Source organism: Odocoileus virginianus, chromosome 7, assembly GCF_023699985.2.
Source record: "Odocoileus virginianus isolate 20LAN1187 ecotype Illinois chromosome 7, Ovbor_1.2, whole genome shotgun sequence".
Lineage (NCBI taxonomy): Eukaryota > Metazoa > Chordata > Mammalia > Artiodactyla > Cervidae > Odocoileus > Odocoileus virginianus.
The window spans coordinates 38,533,792-38,560,494 of record NC_069680.1 but is presented as its reverse complement, the minus strand read 5'-3'; the positions used below and the strand labels follow the sequence as shown (position 1 = coordinate 38,560,494).

At 37.6% G+C, this 26,703-nt stretch overlaps 1 protein-coding gene and 1 long non-coding RNA gene across 8 annotated transcripts in view; one reads left to right on the top strand and one right to left on the bottom strand.

The window, feature by feature from the left end:
* The window catches only part of PCDH15 (protocadherin related 15), a 1,725,758-nt gene that overhangs the window by 588,823 nt on the left and 1,110,232 nt on the right, over positions 1-26,703 (bottom strand). The gene's annotated exons all lie outside the window — the stretch shown is intronic.
* Positions 1,328-9,833, top strand: LOC110146281 (uncharacterized). Its single transcript, XR_002316484.2, has 3 exons — positions 1,328-1,416; positions 2,200-2,372; positions 9,148-9,833. It is a non-coding gene; the product is annotated as an uncharacterized lncRNA (long non-coding RNA).

The following is a 26,703-nucleotide window of genomic DNA, read 5'->3' as shown; positions in this document are numbered from 1 at the left end:
AACAAGTATTCACTGATGGTACTAACTGATGATCAACACTTCGGTAAAGCTTTTACCAACATCCTGAAGAGCAGTGGAGTTACATTCAGCCCCTCAAACAGTATTTGATGATAGTAAAAATGAAAGTGTGTAAATAGTGATTCTCAGGCCAAACTTCTTAGGTATAAAAACCAAGACCACAGGAAAAACAAGACTCCAACTATGAAGAGACCCTTAATTGTAATAATTATCAGATGAAGTTGAATCAGGGCTGGGGTTGTGTGATTTCACAACAGGAGACCTTTAATTCTTTAATAAATTTTGCTCAGAATAGCCATTTTTGGAGGGAGTAAAGGTTATTTCTGCCAATAATGCTCATGACAGAATTTTGGAATAATAAAATTGTACATTTCTGTATGCCAGAATCTTTCATTTCCCTTATTACCTGAGGAAACTAAAGGACCCCATTAACTGAGAATGTGTCCCTAGAAAGGGTTTACAAAATTGCTACATGGGAATCCAATTTCTCAGCTAAGCAACTGAACCTCTTTACATTTTAAAAGCACCATATTGCAGTAAGGTCAAAATTGAATATTGAAAATAGTGATGGAGTCTATATCTAATATTTTGGGGGGGAAAGTAAAATTTCATACCTCTTGCTATACTTTATATGTATCTCTTCCTAGGAGAGAGAAACTTTGTTCCCTGAAAAATAGAAATGGAAAGCCACTTGGTTCTATTTCTTATGTAGTTAGATGTTAGCCAGTTGCTAGACTTCAGCTGTGATATATTCATGAGAAGAAACAAGCTGGAGACTTTTAGCCTGAAGTAAAAAACAGATGGAGTTGCCTTTTTACCTTTTTACAGAACATGAGTTCTTAGCCATTTATTTTTCAAAAGTCCAGTTCTCAGCAGGGAGCATCCATATGTGTGACTACAATTTATATTCAGTTCTGAAACAAGAATGGTTCTCCATAAATTTGGCAAAACATGTTCTTAAAGCATACCCTAGCATCCAAGAGGTTGAAATAACTCTTAAAAGTCTCTTGTAGTTCAATGACATTAAAGGTTGGAACAAAGACAAAGCTATGAGAGAAACAAATCTTTACTGGTTCTATGAGAAGGTATTTAAATATCTTATCAGTCATACCAACTCTAAAGTTTAGTCATTGATTAGCACAGTGGTTGGAATTAGCTGACTTTCAACTTCCATGAGTCAGACCAATCAGGTAGTTAGTAACTTGAATCTAAGCAACACAGAATGTGAAGCCACAATAACACTGGAACACTAAATAGTGCTCAGTGAGTTCCACTGGTGTGAGACAAGAATCTGGTCAGCACTCTGGTCAGGTTCTTGTCTGTTATTAATTCTGTCAAGCAAGAAGACAACTGCAAACATAGCCTTGAGAGATCATTGAAAACACATGACACAAAAAGGTTCCCTTAATGAGTATATGTTCTTTATTATAGTGAGATTTAGGGCCATGCTTGTAGATATTGAAGAGAACTATATTGGAGTATTAATGAAACAGGAGGGAAGAAGGCAGGGCACAACCGTTGAAAGAATGACATAGCCCAAAGACACAACATAAGTTGATTAGAATCAAATGGGCCCAAGGTGGCAGACCAGTCAACTTCCACTAACCTTGATCCTCATCTAAGGATCATACTTGATCCTCAGTATACACTCATTGTAACGCATCAGTAAGCTAAATGACACACCCAGAGGTGCCATGTCGTTCCAAGGCCTGCCATCAACAGTGGGAGGTGACCCAATTCCTGGAAACCTCTGCCCCTTCCCCAAAGTGGTTGGAATAATCCTCCTACCCATTGGTCTATAATTTACCAATCTATGAAATCTTGGACTTCCCAGGTGGCGTTAGTGACAAAGAACCTGCCTGCCAATACAGGAGATGTAAGAGACGTGGGTTCCATCTCTGGGTCGGGAGTGTCCCCTGGAGGAGGGCATGGCCACCCACTCCAGTATTCTTGCTTGGAGAATCCTATGGACACGGCAGCCTGGTAGGCTACAGTCCATAGCGTTGCACAGAGTCAGACACAACTGAAGCAACTTAGAACAAACACATAAAAGCTAACCATACCACATTTCAAGGCCACACTTGCCCTCAGTGATGGCCCACACTGGGCCTGTGGAATGTGTTTCTCTATGGACAACCCACTTCTTATCTATTACTTTGTCTCTAACTGATTCTTTCTTAGATGAAAGAATCAAGAACCTGAGCTTCATTAGGTCCTAAAACCTGGTCTGTGATCTCAATTGGAAGACTGTGGACCTTGGCTGGGTTCAAGTTCCAGGCACATAATTTCAAGTACTAAGCAGGGTTTTGGCTGAGTTTCAGTTCTAACCAGAAGAGCTCAAGATGCAATCTGAGGTAAGTAGTTTCATTAATGTTTGGAGTCTATTAATACTTTCTATTTTATGTTCTTAAAATTAAGAAAATTTGGCCTTTTAGAGTAACATTTCTAATTTATAATTTTTTAAATGTATAATTAAGTAATTGGCTTACATTCATGGTGTTAAACTTAGATTGAGCATAGATAATTTCATGTGTTAGAGGTCACTCAGTACCACCAAATGACCATTACTCCCTTTTTCTTTAGCTGTGAAACCTCTTGGCTTTATACATCTAAAAGACCATATAACCCTCCAGTCCCCGTTCGGTTATTGGTGACTTTGGGGTCAAGTTTTAACTATTTAGATGTAAGCGCTGTAGTATGTAAAGCTTGCAGAAAGGGTCTTTGGAGACCTGGGGGATTTGTCATTTCTCTTCTTTCCTCCATTCTCTTTCCTGGAACGTAGGTGTGGTGACGGGTTCAAGCAGCCACTGAAGATCAGGTGAACAAGGGCCAGATGGTAGCAGTGGAGTGGTAAACGGGAATGAGCCTGAGTCAGCAAGGGGCTCAGAGAACTGTAGGGTTACTTGCTTGCTTACCAAATCCAGCTTTCCTTTATAGGAAGCCAACTGCCATACTTACTTATTATTTTGGGATTTTCTATTCCACAAAGATAACCTACATGCTAAATTGGTTTATATTACAAGTCAGAGCATTTCAAAGGTCTTAAGAAATCACTCAACATTTAGAAAACTAAGATCATGGCATCTGGTCCCATCGCTTCATGGCAAACAGATGGGGAAATGATGGAAACAGTGAGACACTTGATTTTTGGGGGCTCCAAAATTACTGCAGATGGTGACTGCAGCCATGAAATTAAAAGATGCTAGCTCCTTGGAAGAAAGGCTATGACCAACCTAGACAGCATATTAAAAAGCAAAGATATTACTTTGCCAACAGAGGTCTGTCTAGTCCAAACTGTGATTTTTCCAGTAGTCATGTATGGATGTGAGAGTTGGACTAGAAAGAAAGCTGACTGCTAAAGAATTTATGCTTTTAAATTGTGGTGTTGGAGAAGACTCTTAAGAGTCCCTCGGACAGCAAGGAGATCCAACCAGTCCATCCTAAAGGAAATCAGTCCTGAATATTCATTGGAAGGACTGATGCTGAAGCTGAAGCTCCAATACTTTGGCCACCTGATGCAAAGAACTGACTCATTGGAAAAGACCTTGATGCTGGGAAAGATTGAGGGCTGGAAGAGAAGGGGACGACAGGGGATGAGATGGTTGGATGGCATCACTGACTCAATGGACATGAGTCTGAGTAAATTCCGAGAACTGGTGATGGACAGGGAGGCCTGGCATGCTGCAGCCCATGGGGTCACAAAGAGTCGGACATGGCTGAGCAACTGAACTGAGCTGAAGAAATCACTACAGTGACAACTTTTACTTTATTAGCCTTCTAAGGGTTATTTAAATACATATGAAGTAGTGTTTTTTAGTAAAAATAATTACAAAAGAAAGTATTTGTATTATTATTAAAGGTACCTGACTAGTCAAATTTATAAAAGGATCCACATGTTAATTCAGTCTCCATCTCTTCTTAAAATCATGGTCAAAAGTTGCTAGAAGGTGTTAGATATATAAATATATAACATGGTTTTGTAGACTGAATCCAGAATATAAAGAAACTGAACTTCTTGACCTGTTACCCTTTTTGGGAAAGCAACAACAATTAAAATGTATATAATACCCCAAAAAACTTTTCTTACTGAAAATTTTAGCTGATAAGAATTTTCTAAAATAAACCAAGGTTGTGTTATTAAAGTGAATTCTTAGACAAGCCAGGCTATTTTGATAATTTAGGTTTTTATGCAGCTATTTTGCCTGATTTTAAAGAGTACAACATAATATTGTATATTTTATTTTATTTTTAAATAAAATCTGTACTTTTATCCCTAAAATATTAGTTAATATAAAATTCCTACACTTTTTATACCATTTCCTAATAAATTAGGCTAACATTACTTCCACGTAGAGTTAAAAAAAAAGTGAAAGTTTGTGTTCAGTTAGATAAAATTGCATTTCTAACTACCATTTCTATATTAATAGAATATAATTTTGAACTAATATTAAGTTAAGTTAATTATCTTGGTTAATTGGTGGAGGAAATGGCAACCCTTGCCTGGAGAATTCCATGGACAGAGGAGCCTGGTGGACTATATAGTCCATGGGTTTGCAGAGTGGGACACCACTGAGTGACTAACAAACACATCTTAGCTAATTGGATTATTTTTAACTAAGGTAGGTACTAAAATATGTTTATCAAATATAGCTTTAATGCATATTCCTTTGATTCTTACTTTTGTAAGTTACAGAGTAACTAGCTATTTCTTTGGGCCATTTTCTCAAATGTCTTCATTTTTGCCTTTTAAAGAAGTTGTAAAAATAGTGTGTGTGGCCATTAGGCATAGTATTATTAGCTTTGCTGATGTGTCAGTATTAAATCCCATTTCACTCTGTAAAGTAGAAGTTAGTTAACAAAACTCATGTTCATATGGCTAATTTAACATATATTTGAATATATATATAAGTATATATATATTTTGTATGCAAAAGAAAAGGATGTAGTTTTCTTAAAAAGTAAAAAAGAATCATTTTATCCTAAAGCGTCTGTTGTGTTCAAATGTAAAATTGAGTCATCAAATGATGAAATAAAAAGTTGTAGGTTTGAAAAAAGAAAGTTTAACTACCTAAAATTATAACCCCATCAAAAAAAGAATCCAGGAAACAATCAAAAACAGTGAAATTGTTAAAACTGTTGCCAAGATTGGGTCAGGTTTGGTGGTTGGTCTGTTAAGATCGAAAATATTAAAGAAGCTTGTGAATCTTTCACTGCCAAATACTAACAACACAAAACTGATTTTTTTTTTTTTTCTATTAGAACAATCAGTTATGTTTGGGCTGAACTTAACAAGAAATAAGAAGAGTTTATTCTTTACTTTCCATGTCATCTACTCAAATAGCAGAGATTCTATAGCTCACCAGAATAATTGTTATGTATTGCACTGACTTTATCATCCCCTGCATTATTCTTTCACTTCTGAAAGAGCTAAGATACTTTAAGCTGCATTTCTATTTTCTATGCTTATTTATCATGTCACATTGTCTCTTGATCAACAGGTTGTCAAGCTACTATCTTCTGTTGTTCTCAGATAATGACATTCCTATGTTAATCAAGTGAATAAATCTTCAAATAACTCTTGACATTGTCTTCTCAAGATTAAGTCCTAACATTTAGAAAATACAATTCTCAATGTGTCTTTTATACCTAATACTATTTTTAAGATATCTCGGATGGCTACAGAAAAATCACAAATATTTGCTCTTCTACTCTATAAAAAATTACTACTGAAAATAATTATACTTGTTTGCAATGCTCCATATTTCTTACACAATTCAACACTATTCTGACAGATGATTTATCAAAGAAGCCTTTCATATGATAATTTTGTTCAAATAAAATGTACGTTTATAAATTCCTAGAGTATGTAATTTTGGCATGCATATATTACACATACATATACACACAGGACAGATATATAAATGTATAGAAATATGCATATTTCAGAGACTGTATACTATGGAGATTTATAAGTACCACTACTGTATGCTTCTACCTCACAGAAACTTTACTACAAGTTCTTATAAATAGTTACAATTTATACTGTAAGAGATTTTATTATACATCATTTTGATATGTTTTGTCCTCTAAATAAATGTACCACAGTTATTTAATTCTGTCCCCAACAGGTAAGTTTAACTTTCTTTTCATGAATGTCTAAAAACTCTGTTATAAGTAATAGGCTAGAAATTGGACCTTCAATAAAGGAGAGTTTTAGGACCTTAGTGGAAAGAATAGAAAAGAAGAATGCTGGAAATTAGGTAGAACAGAGTCAAAAGTTAGATTTAGTTTTCACTTGACCCCTGAAGAGGATGACACGTTCAGAAGAGGGAGATGAAGATTTGTAATTGACTGGAATCAGACTGATACTCTTTTTATGCACCTTGTTAACAAATATGAATTTGGACATTCTGTCAACAATCCTCAACTAACCCCACTAGCATCACTTCCCTTAGTTATCAGATAAGGACAATTAACATCCCAGGTAATCTATGCCAAATGTTAAGTTTGATAGCTGACATATGCTAAGAATTAATTATAAATCTTACCCTAAAAAGGAAATTCAAAATGGGAGAGCATTAGGATCATATCTAAGCTACTCTGACACATTTAATACTATTTACACTTAATTATAGAGAAATATTGAATGGTCAAGAGCCAAGGAACAAACCTGACTGTTAGTATTAAAGTATTAATATTTGGGAATCTTTGTAGTTGTGCATCTCTACTTTCTAATCCCTTTAAGAAGCCAGCATATGTCTTCAGTTTCATATTGAAGATGTAATAACAAGAACTTTTAAATTTTGATGAATACCAAAATCAGTCATGGCATTTTAAAAGCAGATACAAGCCATGCCATCCTAGATCAGGTGAATCAGAATATCTGAGGTAGAGTAGTTTTACAAATCTCCACCAAAGTATTGAAAGAGCAGTAAAAGTTGAAAGGCTGATCACATATACTGAAGATTTTATAGAAAGAGTCTTTTTCAACGTACATGTTTTCTGGCATTACTAAACAAATGAGTTTGTGAACACATAAAATCAGGAGAAAATATTTTACCCAGATGCTCCACAGAGCATCTTTCTCAAAGACAAAAAGTGAAATGAAGGCTCCAGAATTCAAAAATTGCATGAGATTCCAGATGGTTCACCTCCAGCAGCATTGGGTGGTGGTTTCACTTTTAGCACCTCCTGGCCAGGATATATTTCTTTAGTGACAACAGTATGGCCTTCGTCAAAGTGGGAGCTTTAGGAAATACAGGTACATATAAAAGAAACCAGCTTGCAGCAGCCTCTTCTTTGGAGGTACATATAGCAAATTCAGTTAGCCACAATCAAATTCCAAAGTGGAACACAGATGCAGAGATCAGACTTATATTAACAAGGGAGAGGGGTGGTAGAAGGAGAGGGATAGACTGGGGTTTTGAAGTTGGTAGATGCAAACTATTACATATAGAATGGATAAACAAATTTCTACAGTATAGCACAGGGAACTATATTCAATCTCCTGGGATAAAACATAATGGAAAATAATATATATATATTAAAAGAAGATATATATATATATATTAAAAGAAGATATATATATATATATATATATGCATAGCTGAATCACTTTACTGAATAGCAGAGACTAGCACAACATTGTAAATGAACTACATTTCAATTAAAAGTAAATAAAATAAAATTCCAAACAGGTAGCAGAGATCACTTCAAATTTATTTTTTAAAAAAATGAGGGATGTTGTAGGAAAAGTTCAAAATGTAAGATGGAATTTTAATAGTTACCAAATAGCTATTAGACTACCATGCCAAGTTCTTTGTATATTTTAAAATTCTTAAAATCCGCATGGTATCTCTAAAATAAAACAAAACAAAACAAGAATAAACAAAAATAACCTAAAAAAGTTAGGCAAGTTCACATATCAACTGGTAAATTCAGTATTTAAACTTACTTTTTTTCAGGTTTTGAGCCATTTCTTCAACAATCTACATAGTTTTTTAAAAACTCTAAACTATCATCTAATAATTCTGCCCATACATTATGTTTATAGAATAAGTGCTTACCAAGTAAAATGCTCTTAATAAGTTAAGTAAAGAAAGTTATCACATTCCTATAATATTGTGAGGGGAAAATTATGGGAAGCATTGGTGACAATTAAGGAGCAAGTTAACTTTCTTATTTTTACTTTTCAGTACCAAAATAAGTGCAGAAAAGATTCAACAAGTACATTTTTACTAGTGACTAGTTTTTAGTACTTTAGGACACACCTTGATAAAACATTAAAAAAAAAAAAAAAAAAAAAACACCCTTTCTTAAAGATTCCAAGTCTCCAAAGGCTTCAAAATTCAGTTCAGTGAATTAGATTTTCACATGTAAAAATCAAAGTGACCCTGGTATAATGTTTCCTGAAAAGGCAGAATTCTGGGTTTTCCTTTCACTTTTAGGGATCTATTTTTAAAGTGCTCCCTTTCACTCATTACTAATTTCTCTGCAAAATGGGAATGAAAAATCTCATTGAGAATTCTCTTGTAAACACTTGAGAGTCTAATTTTACATTTTTGAAAAACATTAGTTATGAAAGTACATAATATAAACCATTCGTATGTTACACATGCCTGATTGATGATATGTCATTTATTATTCTCATATATAGTATTATAGTTCTTCAAGAATAACTGTTTCTGTTTTCCCATTAGGCACAGAGTAGCTACAATAACAACAAGCTATATGTCTTAAATGTAATATAAGACTTCAGACTGAACCCTATTTCATGGACTAGTTTAAAGTGTCAGTATCACACAGAGCCCCTTTGAATAATGGAAGAGGCAGGCTGAGGCAACGTGATCATTCATTCATCTTTGTGCACAGTGAAGTGAGCACAGCTCTGCCACTCACAATGGAGAGATGTGTGGAGGCATTCAAATATCAAAGATACTTAGCTGTTGAGGGAGATACTATGTGTCTTCAGGTTTCAGTAAATCATTTCCCAGTTGTACATGATTCAAAATAAAATTTACAAAATAAACATAAAGAAACAAAGTATCATGGACTTTAGTAGCTGTTGTCTTTGGTTGCTCAGAATAATTTATTATCCGACCAGCTCTAATTGTGTTTTCTTCCCTCAAGGAAAATGAATCCTCGAACAGATGAAGGATGAATTATGATACCTCCTACTTCTACCCAACCACTGCTACCCAAACACTTCTACCCAAATGCTGTGGAGTGACATTTTACATCATAATTTCTTATCATCACTGAGCACAGATATTGGCGTTTAGCATCTTGGAATCCCTGCCTAGAATTTTCCAAATTAGAAAAGAATGCTATATCTCTTTTGCTTTTAGAAGCTAACTTTAAAAGCGTGCGCCTGGGGAGAACAGCTACAAAGAGAAAACTTGTCTGGAATAGGGGACAACATTGAACTTTACCTAAGCACTGTGTTTAGAAGGTTAAGAAACCTATTCATCCCCTTTGTGTTCCTGGGAATGACTTACTGCAATGAACCACCCTTCTGCATGACAGGAATCCTGGACAACCCCTTGCTTTCCTATGCCAAGACCAGCCCTCCATATTCATATTTGCTGCCTCTCACATAAATTAGATGAACTGTTTTATCCCCACTGATCATCTGAAGCAAAATGCTTGATAACAAGAATTTGACTAAATTTCTCTCCCCTACCCAAACCCCTCAACTCTGACCCATCTTCAGCCTGTTCCACACAACCCCTCCTGCGAATAGGCAGGACTCGGGGCAAAACTTCCTCTGATCCGCTAATCAATCATGCCACTCTTTCAATCCACTTCCAACACAGTTTAGGTAGAAATCCCTTTTATTTAGTGAAACTTGCAGGGCATTCTCCCTGTTGCAATGGTTCTATTCTTATCTTTGAAAACTCTTTCTGAATAAAGTTTCTCCTTATGAAGTTCTGATTTCTCCTTTACTTGCCAGACAGAATGAAGGCCATGGTTGAGGACAAGCAGAGGCAAGAAACAATGAGAAGTAGAAGAAGGGTATGTCTTGACTATCCTAAATTCAAGATTTGATTTCTGAAGCTAATTATATAATCAGCAAACCATTGACCTAAGCAATGTGTTCTAAGTCCAATAGCTTTTACCTCCACCAAACACTCTCATTTTCTCAACTCTCTGCTTTCTCTTAAAGTACTGATCATATTTTTTTATTTGAGGTCTGAAACATTCCATAATTTTAATGTCATGGATTGAAATTCCTTTTGTTCTAGCACAGAGAGCATGAGAGTGGAGAGTGAGGGGTGGAGGGGTGGGTGTGTTGGGTAAGTGAAGATAGTAGTCAAAGCTCCCTAGAAGGGAATTTCTCTTCCAATCTACTTTCCATATCCATATTAAAATTTAGAGGTGCTTCTATGGTTAAAAGTTCATCTACAAAAAATGCAAATATATGTGGATATGAATGATAATGTATGTGAGGCAGTATAAAAGAAAAAGGACATGTCCTTTGTAGCAATGCAAATTTGAGTTTCAATCCCAGCTGTGTGATCTTTACTAAGATAACTTCTGCATCTATAAGAAAAAAATACATATTTTTTCTTATTAGATTGCTCTGATGATTAAATAAGATAATACTGCAGTGGTTTGCAAGGAACTTGGCCCATAATAAGCCCTCAATAAATAATATTTATTATCACAAAAATCCTTTGTAAATTGAAGAATAGCATTTAGAAATAAGAGAGTATATTATTGTTTCCTTGAGAAGAATGCTTATTATAATCTGTTCCTTTCTCAGAGATAACAGAAGTTATAGAGGAGAAAAATGGGGAGCTTCCTTTTACCTGTTCCTAGAATATTTAGACCTAAGCATCACCTTTGATTCTCTCTTTAATTGCCTGATCTCCTGCCATCCACTCAGTATTTATTAGATCTAGTGAGTCTCTATCCAAAAATTTTCTTTAACATTCCACTTTTTTGGTTAAGTCTCACATTATCTGTCTGTCATTGGGATTTTTCAATATCCTGCTACTTGGTTTTTAACAGATCAGGTTTTTCTTCAATGCACTCCTCTGAATGTGCCCTCCTGTTAGTAATCTGTAAGCATTTCCTGTTATCTTAACTAAATTATTGCAGAAATCTTAACATTGGGTTTTGTTTCAAATAAAGGTAAAAGTCTGGACTTTGGTGAGGTACAAAAACAAAATTCGAGTTCAGGCCCTTGTCTCTCATAAGAGAGGTGAGAAGGAGGAATTATGTTGTAAATTTGGGAAGAAGTTTGCTTAAGGATGTTGTATAGCCAGAGAGGAAGACTCTGGCAGGCATTGCTACCTTCCCAGCCAGTGTACATTCTCTTTAACCTCCCACTGATATTACTTTGGTTTAGGATGGAAAGTAGTGTTTCCAGCTTAAAATTAAATTTCTTATGTCCCCTGCAATTTTTATACGACAAAATTCTGGACATTGGAATGGAAATTTGCTAGGGAGAGTTTTATTTTTCATATGTGGGCAATATTCTTCTTTTTGTTACCTTCTTCTTCCTCCTCTTGGGGTTCCCAGGTGGCACAGTGGTAAAGAGTCCACCTGCCAATGCAGGAGGTACAAGAGACACAGGTTCAATCCCTAGGTTGGGAAAATCCCTTGGAGTAGGAAATAGCAACCCACTCCAGAATTCCTGCCTGAAAAATTCCAAGGACAGAGGAACCTGGCAGGCTACAGTTCATGGGATTGCAAAGATTCGGACACAACTGAGCGTGCACAGACACACACACACACACACACACACACACACTTTCCATCGTAATGCCTTAAATGTGGTGTTTTGAGATATAGGAATTGACCACGAGGACAACATTAACATGTGTGAAGACACACATTAAGGACAGCAGAGTGGAAACAGGGAAGCAAGATAAAGACCAATACAGTATACTAACACATAGATATGGAATTTAGAAAGAAGGTAATGATAACCCTATATGGAAAAGAGAAAAAGAGACACAGATGGACAGAACAGACTTTTGGACTCTGTGGGAGAAGGCGAGGGTGGGATGTTTTGAGAGAACAGCAGCGAAACATGTATATTATCTAGGGTGAAACAGATCACCAGCCCAGGTTGGATGCATGAGACAAGTGCTTGGGGCTGGTGCACTGGGAAGACCCAGAGGGATCGGGTAGAGAGGGAGGTGGGAGCGGGGATCGGGATGGAGAATACATGCAAGTCCATGGCTGATTCATGTCAATGTATGACAAAAACCGCTACAATATTGTAAAGTAATTAGCCTCCAACTAATAAAAATAAATGGGGAAAAAAAAAAAAAAAGAAACAGGGAAGCAGACACCTGCCCCCTTCCAGACATTTTTCACCAGCTAAAAGATAATCCCCCCTCTTTTTTTTTTTTTTTGGTTTATTCATTACTTCTGGAAGTTTTCTGTTCATGTATTTTATCAGAACACCAAGGGACACTCTGAGAATTCTTTTCAGTTTTTCTCTAACATTTCTAGTAAGCTCTGACCTGAACACCATGATGATGGAAGGTTTAAATTTTTAAGGTTTTATCTCAGTCTTTTAACACTCTGTCTCTTTCTACAAAATATCAGACATATACAAAAGCAGCAAATACTGTAATGTGTTCCCTTTTATCCATTAGCTAGCTTCAAGATGATCAACTCATTCTCATTTTAGCCATAACTTCACCTACTCTGTTTCCACTTTCACCACTAGTTTTATTTTCTAAGTAAATCTAAAATGGTTCATTTTAAAAGTATGAAATGGAATATAGTATCATTTTACTTAGAGAAATGTATGCATTAGCAATAAACACATTAGCAAATAACTCAAATCAATTAGCCCAAAAGTCCTTTATTGTCACCGAGGAAAGGACTGAGTCTAAGATAAGATGATGACCCTTCCCACCCTTTTGCACCCAGAGAAACTTCCATATGGTACTTGCAAAAATCAAAGCAAAGAGACATATAATGGAAGAACTACATATTGGTTATCCAAGGACTTGGGGATGACAAGGACTGAAGAATAGTGGGAAATAATGAAAGAACTGATGCTCAGGATGGATTAAAAACATCTCCCTAATTTTCCTGCAGTAATCTGCAGATTAACAGTATTTTATTAATAATTATGACAACTGATAAAGTAAATGCCACATTATTCCATCTAAAATGATAATTACTTTGCACAATGTTTAACCTACAACCTTGAAAAGAGTCTCATCATCCAGTCTGATGCCAAAATCCTTATGCTTTTATTTTTGGATATACCATATATTTTATAAACATACCCACTGACAGATGAAAAGAAAGGTTACTTGTACTTACATTCTCTCTTCCACTTTTCCATTTTTCTCTTTTTAGTTTCTTTATCAGTATGTTGTATTTTAATGCCTTCTTTAAAGATATCCAATGTTATTAAATTTAATGTGTACATATCTCCATGATTATATCTTTTCATGTATAAAATATATAAAAGCACAACTCTATATATGTGTTTTTAACTAAAAAAATCATTCTATACACATTTGTCTATGACTTAATTTTTAAAAATATGTTATGGTCATCTCAAGGTAAGCGAATGTTTATATTTTCTAATTTCTGCATGTATACATGTCTACATATAATTGCATGAATTAGAATATATGATACACGCTAGACAGTCTTTTAACTGTTTTCTTTCCTTCCTCCTCTTTTCCTTCTCCTCCTCCACATCCTCCTACCCTTCCTTCTCACTCCTCCTCCTTGTCGTCTTCACCTTAATTTTCTATAATTGGACTACTCCTTCCTCAAGTTAACATCAAGTTTGGAACTAAAATGTTTGAATTTCAATCTTGAGTCCACCAGATATGGAAGTAGTATAGATCAAGATGCCACTTCCTTACTTGTAAAATAAGAATAATGCTAATCTCAATATTTTAAGGTTATTATATTGAGTATTCATATACAAAAGATGCTTGATACATTATCTGTTAAAAAGAAAATTTAAGCAACATGAGCTGATGTTAACTGTATACTGCTCACCTTTTCCAACTTTCTTCTCACATTTTTCATCTGGGTCACAGCATTCCAGCCACACGGGGTTTCTCTCTGTGTCTTCAACAGGCCAAGATTTTTCTTCTTAGGGCCTTAACACTGGTGGTCTCACTCTTTGAATTTTACCATCTATTTACTTATGCACCTTTTCTTCCCCTTCACCTCACCCACTAAAGTATAAACTCTGAGAAAGTGGAAATCCAGATTTTCCTTTTCTAATCCCTATCCCCTAACACCATGTATGAAACAGAGTCTCCTGTTTAACACTTACTTGTTAAATGAATGAATGATTTCATTTTATATTCAGTCTCAAAGGGCCCTATAAAAATAGGTATTACTTTCTCCATTTTAAAAATAATAAAAGTGAGGCTGAATTCTTTTTTGAAGTTTATAGAATTGTTGAACTGGGCTTGAATCCAATTTTTCTTGCTGTGTCTAGTGTTCTTACCTCTGTTTCTCAAATGTTATTTTTTTTTTTTTTCTTATGCACACATTCAGCCTGTTGAACAGAGTTGTAAATCTCTTCAAATCATGCATTTTCTGTCTTCAGTTTATATAACAACACTTAGCTCACAATAAATACACAATAAGCATTTGCTGTTAGCAATGATTCTCCTTCATGTATTTATGCTTTTACCTCCAGTATGATCTACATAAAAATGACTCTTTCTAAGCTTACTATAAAATATTGTTTGTGTAGGGGCTCCTAGTTAAAGTTCATTTGCAACATGTGTGCAAAGACTGTTGATGGCACTCCTAGGAGACATTGATGGTTCCTGAATCTCAATCTGCACAGCAGATCAGGCAAAGAAATGAGAGCCAGAAGACAATGTGAAGAGAGAGCAGGTAATCCTCTGGCAGTTTAGAGAGGCGAGACAGTTGTAGTTTGTGAAGAAGGGTGAACTATGGCAGGTGCTGTGCTGGGCCTGTGATGACCAAGGAAACCTAAATGAGATACTGCAGACAGAATAGACACTGATAGAAACAGAAGAATGATTTTTGAAAAATCTAGAAAGTTAGTGCTTGTAATAATTGACTTTCCCAAGACGTAAAAAAAATGTGCCTAGCATGGACTCTTAAGTGATCAGGATAACAAAACTATATATTATATAATACATGATATGGAAGGATAACTATTTCTTATATTTAAAACTAGAGAGAAATGAAGGAGGGACATGTAAAATGTGAGGCAAGAAGGATGTTTTGCAACACTCTTTAATCATTTATTTAATACTAAAAAATCTGACATGTCTATCCTCTTCTCTCTGTTCCTACAGCAGTGGACATAGTCCAAATCCTCATCATGTATCTCCTGGATCAAAACAGAATCCTCTTGACTCCAGAAGCTAAGCCACAGTCTCTGGAAGGATCCTATGAATTGCAAGCTGACCATGAATTTCACTGCTAAGTAACACTGCAGGCTCCTGGTCAGAGTAGTCAGTTCTTTAACACTCATCACATTTATTCTGGGCCACTCAAGTATTCATAGTTGTCCTCCAACTCTCAAATACATAGTACCACTCAGGAAGCCTGCAAAACACACATCTTTGGGCCTCAAAGATTTGAATTATATTTTGTTGTATAGTCACTCAGTCGTGTCAACTTTGTGTGACTCCATGGACTGCAGCATGCCAGGCATTCTTTTCCTTTACTATCTACCAGAGTTTGTTCAAACTCATGTCCATTGAGTTGATGATGCCATCCAGTAAGCTTATTCTCTGTCATTCCCTTCTCCTCCTTCCCTCAATCTTTCCAGAGACATGGTCTTTTCCAATGAGTTGGCTCTTCACATCAGGTGACCAAAGTATTGGAGCTTCATCTTCTGCCTCAGTCTTTCCAATGAATAGTCAAGGTTAATTTCCTTTAGGACTGACTAGTTTGATCTCTTTGCTGTCCAAGGGACTCTCAAGACTCTTTTCCAGCAATACAATTTGAAACCATCAATTCTTTGATACTCAGCCTTTTTTATGGTCCAACTTTCATATCTGTACATGACTACTGTAAAAACCATAGCTTTGACTAGACAGATCTTTAACAGCAAAATGATGTTTCTGCTTTTAAATACTCTGTCCAGGTTTGTCATAGGTTTTCTTCCAAGGAGCAAGTGTATTTTAATTTCATGGCTGCAGTCACCATCCACAGTGATTTTGGAGCCCAAGAACATAAAAAGTCTGTCACTGTTTCCATTTCCACCCTATGCATTGCCATGAAGTGATGGGATCAGATGCCATGATCTTAGTTTTTTGAATATTGAGTTTTAGGCCAGCTTTTTCACTCTCCTCTTTCACCTTCATTAAGAGGCTCTTTAGTTTCTCTTTGCTTTCTGCTATTAGGATGGTGTCATTTGCATATCTGAGGTTATTGATATTTCTCCTGGAAATCTTGATTCCAACTTGAGCTTCTTGCAGCCCAGCATTTCCCATGATGTACTCTGCATAGAAGTTAAATAAGCATGATAACAATATACAGCTTTGACATACTCTTTTCCCAATTTTGTACCAATTTGTTGTTCCAGGTCAAGTTCTAATTATTGCTTCTTGACCTGTATATAGGTTTCTCAGGAGGCAGGCAAGGTGGTCTGGTATTCCCATCTCTTAAAGACATTTCTACAGTTTGTTTTGATCCACATAGACAAAGGTTTTTAAGCATAGTCAATGAAGTAGAAGTAGATGTTTTTCTGGAATTCCCTTGCTTTTTCTGTGATCCAGTGGATGTTTGCAAATTGATCTCAGGTCCCTCTGTCTTTTCTAAATCCAGCTTGCATATCTGGAAGTTCTCAGTTCATGTACCATTGAGGCCTAGCTTGAAGGAATTTGAGCATTACCTTGTTAGCATGTGATATGTGTGTAATGTGTGATAGTTTGAAATTATTTGGCATTGCCCTTCTTTGGGATTGGAATGAAAACTAACCTTTTCCATAGTTCTCTATTTAAGGTTGATATCAGCAAGATCATGGAGTCACAAATGATACCCAAGTACCCTCCAATTAAGTACCAGTGAGTGCTCACTTGCTCAGTCGTGTCCAACTCTTGGGAACCCCATGGACTACAGCCCACAAGGCTCCTCCATCCATGTGACTTTCCAGGCAAGATTATTGGAGTGGCTTGCCATTTCCTCCTCCAGGGTATCTTCCTGATCCAGGGACTGAACTCACATCTCCTATGTCTCCTGCATTGGCAGGTGGATATTTTTTTTTTACCACTGAGCCACCTGGGAAAGCCCTGAGTATTTGTAGTAACATCCTAAAATGGGTTGTTTAAAAAAAAAAAAAAAAACCACCTTATCTTTCCCCCTTATCCAAGGTCATATACCCTTTATAAAAGGATCTATGCATATATTCCAAAATTCCCTTTGGTTCTCTCTTACTGTCTCTCTCTGACTCTCTTTCTCTATATATATTAAAAGGAATGGATATTTCCCTTGGTCATATGTATAAAATCCATTTAGGCATGTATCACATGCAAATCTTTATATACTATACAGATAACTTTTCATCATATGTCAATACATTTCTCTTCTAAGTCCTAAATAGTTTAAGCTATATAGACATAATTTAAATAATTTGAAAATGCTTTTAAGCATACTAAAAAGAGAAATTGCAATTTGTGCTTTTAAATTATTTTTTTAAGGAGGTACAGAATAAAATTGTGAAATTTGATGTAATAAAACCACAATTAAAATAAAATTATCAGTGATATGGGAGGTCTTCCTTCTCCTATAGTAGTAATATTATTTAACACAATCATTGTCTAATAATAATAGTAGTTAGTTATAAAACATATTTGGACTACCATTTGGAAGAAGTATACTGATGCTAAATACCAATGAGTAGACATTGTCCACATTATTCCATTCATCACATTATTTGCTGTGTCCAATGCACAGTGCATGACTTAAATCTGCTCTTTTAAATAGTCAAAAAATCAGTATTTATGAAACCTAAGACCCATGCATAGGAGAATCACATTTAAGCCACTTGGGGATTTGAGGGAATAGTCAGACTATAAGACGCTAATTACTTTTTTCAGTCTAAATAAATCACATTGTAAACATGCAAGGTAGCTTTAAAAAAATGTTTCCATAAAGTTAGTGCTTTGATGAGTTACTCAATGGGACCACACCCTATAAAATATGAATATTGGTATCTCAAGTTCAGAATTTTAGATGAGCTGTTCTTTGAGATACCAAAAAGAAATCAAATGAAGTCCATGTTCTTTGAAAATGTATGTGAGAGTGTATTGATATTTAAGTTAAAAATATTGAACCATACACCACAAAATGTAAAGAATGCTGTCCTTATTCTTAATATGTAATTTTTAACATAGAGTTGTAATCCTGTAATGAATAACCATTTGCCTGCCCTAAGACTTAAAATTTGAAGGCTGGAGGTTAATACCTTTGAGTTTAGTAGAATAACAAAGTAGAAACATTCATTTTTCAATCTATTATATTAAAATGTGAGTTGATACTAATTTACCTACAAAAGCTGGACTTAAGCATTTTTGCAAGTGAATAAAGTGGGTGTAAAAATTATATCCAATTATTCAATCAGCAGTGTTCTACGACAATTACTCAGCCATTAAAAAGAAATCATGCCATTTGCAGCAACATGGATGAGCCTGAAGACTGTCATACTGAATGAAGTAAGTCAGTTAGAGAAAGAAATATCATATGATAGCCCTTATATGCAGAATCGAAAAAGAAATAGTACAAATAAACTTATTTACAAAATAGAAACAGACTCGCAGGCTTAGAGAATGAACTTATGGTTACCAGGGAGGAAGGAAAGGAGAAAGAGATAGTTAGGGAATTTGAGATTAACACGCACACACGGCTATATTTAAAATGGATAACCAACAAGGACCTATCGCATAGTACAGGAGACTCTGCTCAATGTTATGTTGCAGCCTGGATGGGAGAGAAGTTTGGGAGAGAATGATACAGATATATGTTTGGTTGAGTCCTTTTGCTGTTCAACTGAAACTATCATAATATTGTCAGTCGGCTGTATTTCAGTGTAAAATAAAAAGCTTTAAAAAACCAATTTTTGCATTTAAATAAAGTGGATGTAAAATTATATCCAATTATTAAATCATCAGTATTCTTCAGCAATACTTTCCAATGGTAGGAGGAAATCTTTTTAAATGAATAAAGTACATAAAATTTCCCATTCTTTATTGTAATGATTATGTATAGACACTAGGACATCACGACCTTTGGAAATTAATAAATATATGGACCATATCAGTAAACAGATTTTTAAAGTCCAATCTATGTTTTTATTAACTGACCTAAAGGAAAAAAAAAATAAATAAAAAAAAGAAAGAAAGAAATGGTTATTTCTGAACAAACTGAAGGCTTTTTCTTAACAGGGACCTAATTATATGCATACTTTTAGGATACCTTTATAATTATATGGCTAATAAACTATTGTATATCCTAATGTATACATAACAAAATATACCTAGTTGTTCCTATGAGAACATTTCAGGGTAATATTGAATGCATTTTTTTTCTTTTTTTTTTTGCATTTTACACTTCAAAAGTACTTTAATAATAAACACAGTGCTGGGAATCCCAATGTGTTTTTGAGGTAAGTTTCTTGCTTTTTCACTTTACAGAGTTCCATTTAAGTAAGGATTAAAAAAATCATTGTTTCTTGACTTATACACATATTAAAGTCTTGATAAGATGTATGTATGTATGTACATATAATTTAATAATTTTATATTTATTCTTATTAGAATTTTATTTTATAATCACTACTTTGTCAAAGGTACATAAAAGGAAGAAATGAGAAGCTGATAATAATGATAGCTAATATTTGTTATGTTTCATAAAGTATAAAACGGGCTTCCCAGGCGACACTAGTGATAAAGAACCTGCCAGCTCAGTATTCTTGCCTGGAGAAGTCCATGGACAGAGGAGTCTGACAGGCTACATTTCATGGGGTCACAAAGAGTTAGACATGATTGTAGCGACTTAGCACACACACACATGCAGTATATAATACTTTTGCATGCATTTACTCTTCTGATCCCTAAGATCAACTCTTTCAGGTGAGTATATATATATATATTTTCCCATTTTATGGATAAGGATATTGAGGCACAAAAAGTAGAGAAAGTTTCCCAGGAAAGTAATCAAGTAAAAGAGCCAAGATTTGAACTGTGTCAATATGCTTCCAGAGTCTGGTTGTTTAAACAATGGATTAACTCCCTATTGTGCTTGTTTGGCAATTAATTATCATTTTCACCTGTGAAAGTAACTGAGCCTCAGGTTCTTCATAAGAACAATTATGTAGGAGCATTGCAATTTTTAGCACACAACACATTCTATTGCATCATTGTACAGTCAGGCCACTCAAGATGGCTATTCTCTTACTATTTGTATATCCCCTGCTCAACCAGTGCCCTGCCTCATCTACACCCTGTTCACATGAACACGCCTGCCCCACACCCTTAGGCCAGAATGGCTCCACCTGCTAAGCTATTAAAGAGAAACACTTTCCCTCCTGACCGACCTTAGCCTAAGAGGCTGAGAGCAACGTGCCCCGCAAGTGGGTTTCCCTGGGAGCTGATGAGCCAAGCTGATATCAATTCTCCCTCTAAAGCAAAGACCTTCCTTCTCCCCTGAGCAGAAGACTCCTGCCACATCCTTCTCACTGTTCATCACACATAGTGGGATGTCGCTCCAGGGCCTTGCTTCAGATGTAAGATACCCCATCTACTAAACCACTGATGTCTCTGCCACTGTCTATGGGGTCTTCTGTCTTGAGGTTGGGCATCTACAAGGTTTGCAGGCCTGTGGGGTGCAGCCCAACAACTCTTGAGCCAGCCAGGAGGCTGAGGAAATGCCTGTGAGTGCTGAGATGTGGGCAAGTAAGGATGAGAAGAGAAAGCTGTGGTGGTAATCCCGAGGTGGTCATCCCCGTGGGGATTTATGGCAGCTGTCTATTATGAGAGATGTATTTTTCTTTCCATGACATTGAGAATATCCTGTTAACCTCAGAGCCTCTTTATAGTTTAAAAGTAGCAGTCCTGTGCTCATGGCTCATCTGATTGCATAGGAATGGCTGGTGAATACAGACAAAATGTAAGGACCTTGATTACCTACAAAATACAAATATACCCCAGACCCAGCATCCCTAAATGATTATAGAAGCACACTCTTTGGATATTAACTCTGGGACAGGCTTGTGAATTAAATATGATCAGTTACCCAGAAGAATTTGGTTGGAGACTGTGGCAATAGCAAAATTTTGAAATTATTCTGGGGCTGCTGTTCCCAGCTTTGGAAGGAGACAGAGCAAGGATTTAGTGCAATGAAACAACAGCTATTTTCAGTCTATGATGCATTACAACAGTGAAGACATTATAAAAGACCTACCCAAGGCTTTGAGTGGTGCAAAAAACCACTACACAGGATCTAGAACAGCTGTGTGTGACATACAGGACCCCCATGGACATTGATAGTGATGAAAGAATCCACTTTATGGGCCATGAAGTTCAGAAATGTACTGGTAAAAAAGATATATGCTGCCATTCCCACTTGCCTTACAATGTCACTGCTGCTTGGCTATTTAAACAGTAACTGAGATGGGAAACCTGTCCTCTCAAAATAGGGACAGAGCCCAGAAGCAACTGACCCAGTGCTTATGCCATCTTAACCCAGAGGCCACTAGTCAACATCGTCCGAGTTCAACTGCTGACCATGAAAGGACTATTGCCCTTGCCACAGGATCCACCCGCAGGAGAAGACAGAAGAAAGTAGGCCTGGAACTGACAGGTAAGTCCATTTGTTTGAGTTTGTGGGGAATAGGATTAGAAAGGGCCTTATAGATTTCACCTATATTCTACCAAACTCACCTAAAATTAATTCCTCCTGGTCCCCATACTAGAGAAAGGAACCATTATATTAACTTTGTGATTTATTGCTATAGTGCTGCTCCAGTATTTGTCACCTGCCATTAAGGAGATCAGTCCTGGGTGTTCATTAGAAGGACTGATGTTGAAACTGAAACTCCGATACTTTGGCCACCTCATTTGAAGAGTTGATTCATTAGAAAAGACCCTAATGCTGGGAAGGATTGGGGGCAGGAGGAGAAGGATATGACAGAGAATGAAATGGCTGGATGGCATCACCGACTCGATGGACATGGGTTTGGGTAGACTCCGGGAGTTGGTGCTGGACAGGGAGGCCTGGCATGCTGTGATTCATGGGGTCGCAAAGAGTCAGACATGACTGAGCGACTGAACTGAACTGAACTTATTGCAACTGAGGGTGGACACACAGTATGGTACTGCATGCAGGACAAAAACTACTGGCAGGAGTAGTGTTAATTCAGAATGCTGTTACTGCTTGCATTTTGCTTAACGGTCATGATATACCCAGTATTGTGCCTGATAAACAGCTCATATTTTGTCTCTAGTCTGAGCAGGAGTCTGTTCATGGTCTGGGTGATAACAGTAGGCTTACTGTGAAATGTTTGGTTGCTGGTTCTACAGCAAGATGCCTTTGTTGTTTTCTTCTGGACTTCCATATATTGACCCAAAAAGTGCCTGGCTCCAAAGTGTGCCTACTTCTTGGATTCTCAATATTCATTAGCTGCTGTCGTCTGTATTGCATTTGTGGTACTTGGTTGTAGTCTACCTCTACATACCTGACCTCAGGGATATCAAGGAAAGGGGGAGGACTAAGATGTAAGGCTTGTGCAGGGTATGTTGGATGGACAGTTTGGTTAGGCCCCTCAAAATGGCTGTTCTCTTGCTCTTTGTATATCCCTTGCTTGACCAGTCCCTGCTTTGCTTACACCCTGCTCACATGAATGCACTTGCCCTTTGCTGCTTATGTCAGAATGGCTTCACCTGCTAGTTTATTAAAAGAAAACATCTACCCAACTGATGGTCATTAGCCTTAGAGGCCATGGGCAACGTGGCCCATAGGCTGGTTTCCCAGGTAGCTGATGAGTCAAGTTGATATCAGTTCTCCTTCTAAACCAGAGCCTCCTTCTCCCCTGATCAGGGAAGAGGATGCTGTGTCCTGCTCATCGTCTATTGAACACAGTGCAGTGTAGCCTCAGGACTGCTTCATGTGTAACATACCCATCTACTGAACCGCTGATGCCTGTCACTGTAATTGAGCTCTTTCTTCAGTCTCAAGGTTGGTCCACGACAGGCTTTCAGGCCTTCCAGGTGCTGTCCAACAACTCTTGAGCCAGCCAGGAGGCTGAGAAAATGCCTGTGAGTGCCAGGATGTGGGCAAATAAGGATGGGAACAGAAAGCTGTGGGGGTAATCCCAAGACGGCCTTCCTCCAGCCTGTGGGGACTTGTGGCAACTGTCCATTGTCAGAGATGTCTTTCTCTTTCCATGGCATTGAGGATATCCTGCTAACCTCGGAGCCTCTTTCCAATTTAAAAGTAACTGTCCTGTGCTTATGGTTCATCTGATTGCAAAAGGATGGCTGGTGAATACAGACAAAATGCAAGGAGCTGGATTATCTACAAAATACACACCCCAGACTCATCACCCCTAAGCAATTATAGATGCAGGCTTTAGGGATATTAACTCACTGAGAGGCTTGTGAATTGGTCATGACCATTTACCTAGAAGGGTTTGGTCAGGGACTGTGATGACAGCAAAATAATCAAACAGTATATTGGGGCTGCTGGTCCCAGCTATGGAAGGAGGCAGAGTAATGATATATTGTGATGGAACAGCAGCTGTTTGCAGTCTATAATGCATTACAACAGTGGAAGACATAAAAGAGCTACCTAAGGCCTTGAGCCATGCAAAAAACCACTATGCAGGATCTAAAACATCTGTGTGTGACATATAGGACCCATTTGGACATTGATAGCTACCAAGGAATCCACTTTATTGGCCACAAAGTTCAGGAATGAATCAATAAAAGTGAGAAATGACCAAATACTGCTTCTGTTTATTGCTGAGTAATATTCCCCTGTGTATATGTAACACATCTTTATCCATTCACCTGTTGATGGACATTTAGGCTGCTTCCATGTCCTGGCTAGTGTGAATAGTACTGCAGTGAACATTTGGGTGCATGTGTCTTTTTGAAGTATGGTTTGTTTTCAAGGTACATGCCCATTAATGGGATTGCTGGTTATATGGTAGTTCTGTTTTTAGTTTTTTAAGGAACTTGAATACTGGTGCCTATCCCAATTTACATTTTACCAACAGTGCAAAAGCATTCCCTTTTCTCCATACCCTCTCCAGCATTTATTGTTTATAGATTTTTTTTGATGATGGCCACTCTGACTGGTGTGAGGTTATACCTCACTGTGGATTTGATGTGCAATTCTTTAACAAGTAGTGATGCTGAACAGCTTTTCATGTGTTTCTTGACCATCTGCATGTAGACAGTCATACAGGGTGAAATTAGAAAAAGAAAAATATTGTATATTAATGCATATGGAATCTAGAAAAATGGTACAGATGAACCGATTTGCAAGGCAGGAATAGAGATGCAGACATAAAGAATGGACATGTGGACACAGAGAAAGGGGTATGAATTGGGAGATTGGAATTGATGAATATGCACTGCCACGTGTAAAATGGAGAGCTAGTGGGAATCTGATGCAGGGAGCTCAGCTGGGTGCTCTGTGATGACCTGGATGGGTGGGAGGTGGGCATAGGAGGGAGATTCAAGAGGGAAGGGATATATGTGTACGTATAGCTAGTTTGCTTTGCTGTAGAGCAGAAAATGTCCCTGGAGCAATAGTCCCAGTGCTTATGCCATGTTAACTCAGAGGCAACTAGTCAACACCATCCAAGTTCAACTGTTGACTTCCAAAGGACCGTTGCCAACTATAGGTCAGAACAATAACTTTTGTCCTTGCCACAGGATATACCCCTATAGGACGATAGTACAAAGTGGTCCTGGAACTGACAGTTGAGTCCCCAGGTGGTTTGAGTTTGCTGTCATGTGGGGAATAGGATTAGAAAGGGCCATACAGATTTCTCCTGTCTTCTACCAAACCCACCTAAAATTAATTCCTCCAGGTCTCCATACTAGAGAAAGGCACCATTATATTAACTTTGCGGTGTGTTGTTTGTCCTGTGGTCCACTATTTGTCACCTGTCATGGGGACTGGAGGGTGAACTGGCAGTATGCTACTGTAGGCCGGGAGCCACACCACTGGCAGAGCTGCTCTTACTGCTTGTATTTTGCTTACTGGTCATAATTTTCCCTGCTTTATGTCTAAACATAATAAACAGCTCACATTTCCTCTCTGGTTTGAGCAGAAGGAATATATTCATAGGCCAAGCAACAACAGTAGACTCACTGTGAAATGAGTTCGATTTCTGGGTCCTCAGTGAGATGTCTTTGTCATCCTCTTCTGAATTTCCATTAAAAATTAACCCCACCCTGGGCTCCCCTTTATTCTTGATCTTCTTTACCCATTGCTGTTTGTGTTGCATTTGTGGTATTTGGTTGGAGTCCACCTCTGTCAGGAAGCATTTAACAAGAGGCTTCCTGTGTGCTGTTGTGGATCTATCAGGAACCCTCTGGCCCTTATTAATTCCTGACTATTCAGGAATTAAGAGGAGAGGCACGCCTTTCCCGGGGCTGAGGAATCCAGGCATTTCTCATTACGGTGACAAGTACCCTCCTCCTTTTTATGAGCCCTACAGTAAAAGGTGATTGCTTGCAACTCTCTCTGTGATAGGGATCGTCTCATGTTTCGTAAGTCTGGAATTTTAATCTTTATCTTTGCGGAGAATAACCACCTTGTAAGACAGTATGTGTGCCCACACCATGTGGATTAAAACACCTTTGCTCCATCAGAGCTTTGGTCCCCGTGTCTGTCTATCTTTCTCTCTCTCTCTATTTCTGGCTAATCCTTGGAGCACGGAGGCCCGCTGAGCTCACTTTCTTGCCCGGGCTTCTAAGACCCACTGGAGAGGGCGCCCGGTGCCCACGCGCAGCAGCGCGAGCCCTGAGAATAGGACTCTATTGGTTTTCCGCGTAAACCAGGGGATATCAGCCTCTTTCTCTCTCGTACTTTCTTATCCTCGACTCCGGACCACCAGGTTCCAGTCCATTAAAGGACCAACACACCTCTACACATCCGACCCCCTTCACGGAAGAAGGGAAAAACAAAACTGTAAGGGTTGTGCAGGGTACGTTGGGGTGAGTGTTAGGTCAGGTCTCTCAAAATGGCTATTCTCTTGCTATCTGTATGTCCCCTGCGCAACCAGTCTCTGCTTCCCCTACGCCTTGCTCACATCAATGTGCTTGCCCCCTGCCCCTTAAGTCAGAATGGCTCCACCTCATGGATTATTAAAAGGAAACACCTTCCCTGGTGATGGTCACTAACTTGAGGGGCGGGGAATGTGTTTTGGGAGCTGCTTTCCCTGGTAGCTGAGGAACCAAGCTAATATCAATTCCTTCAAAAAAGCATAGCCTCCTTCTCCCATAGATAGTGAGCATAGCTGCGTCCTGCTTGCCGCCTGCCGTGCACACTGGGGTATAACTCCAGGACTTGCTTCCGATGTGTAAGATCCCCCATCTACTAAACCGTGGATGTTTGTCACCGAACCTGAGCTCTCTCTTTGGTCTTGAGGCTGGGCAGCCATAAAACCTGAAAGGTTCAGCCCAACAGTAGTGGTCTTAGTAGTGGGGGTAGTGGTGGTAATAGGTTTCCATTTACCGA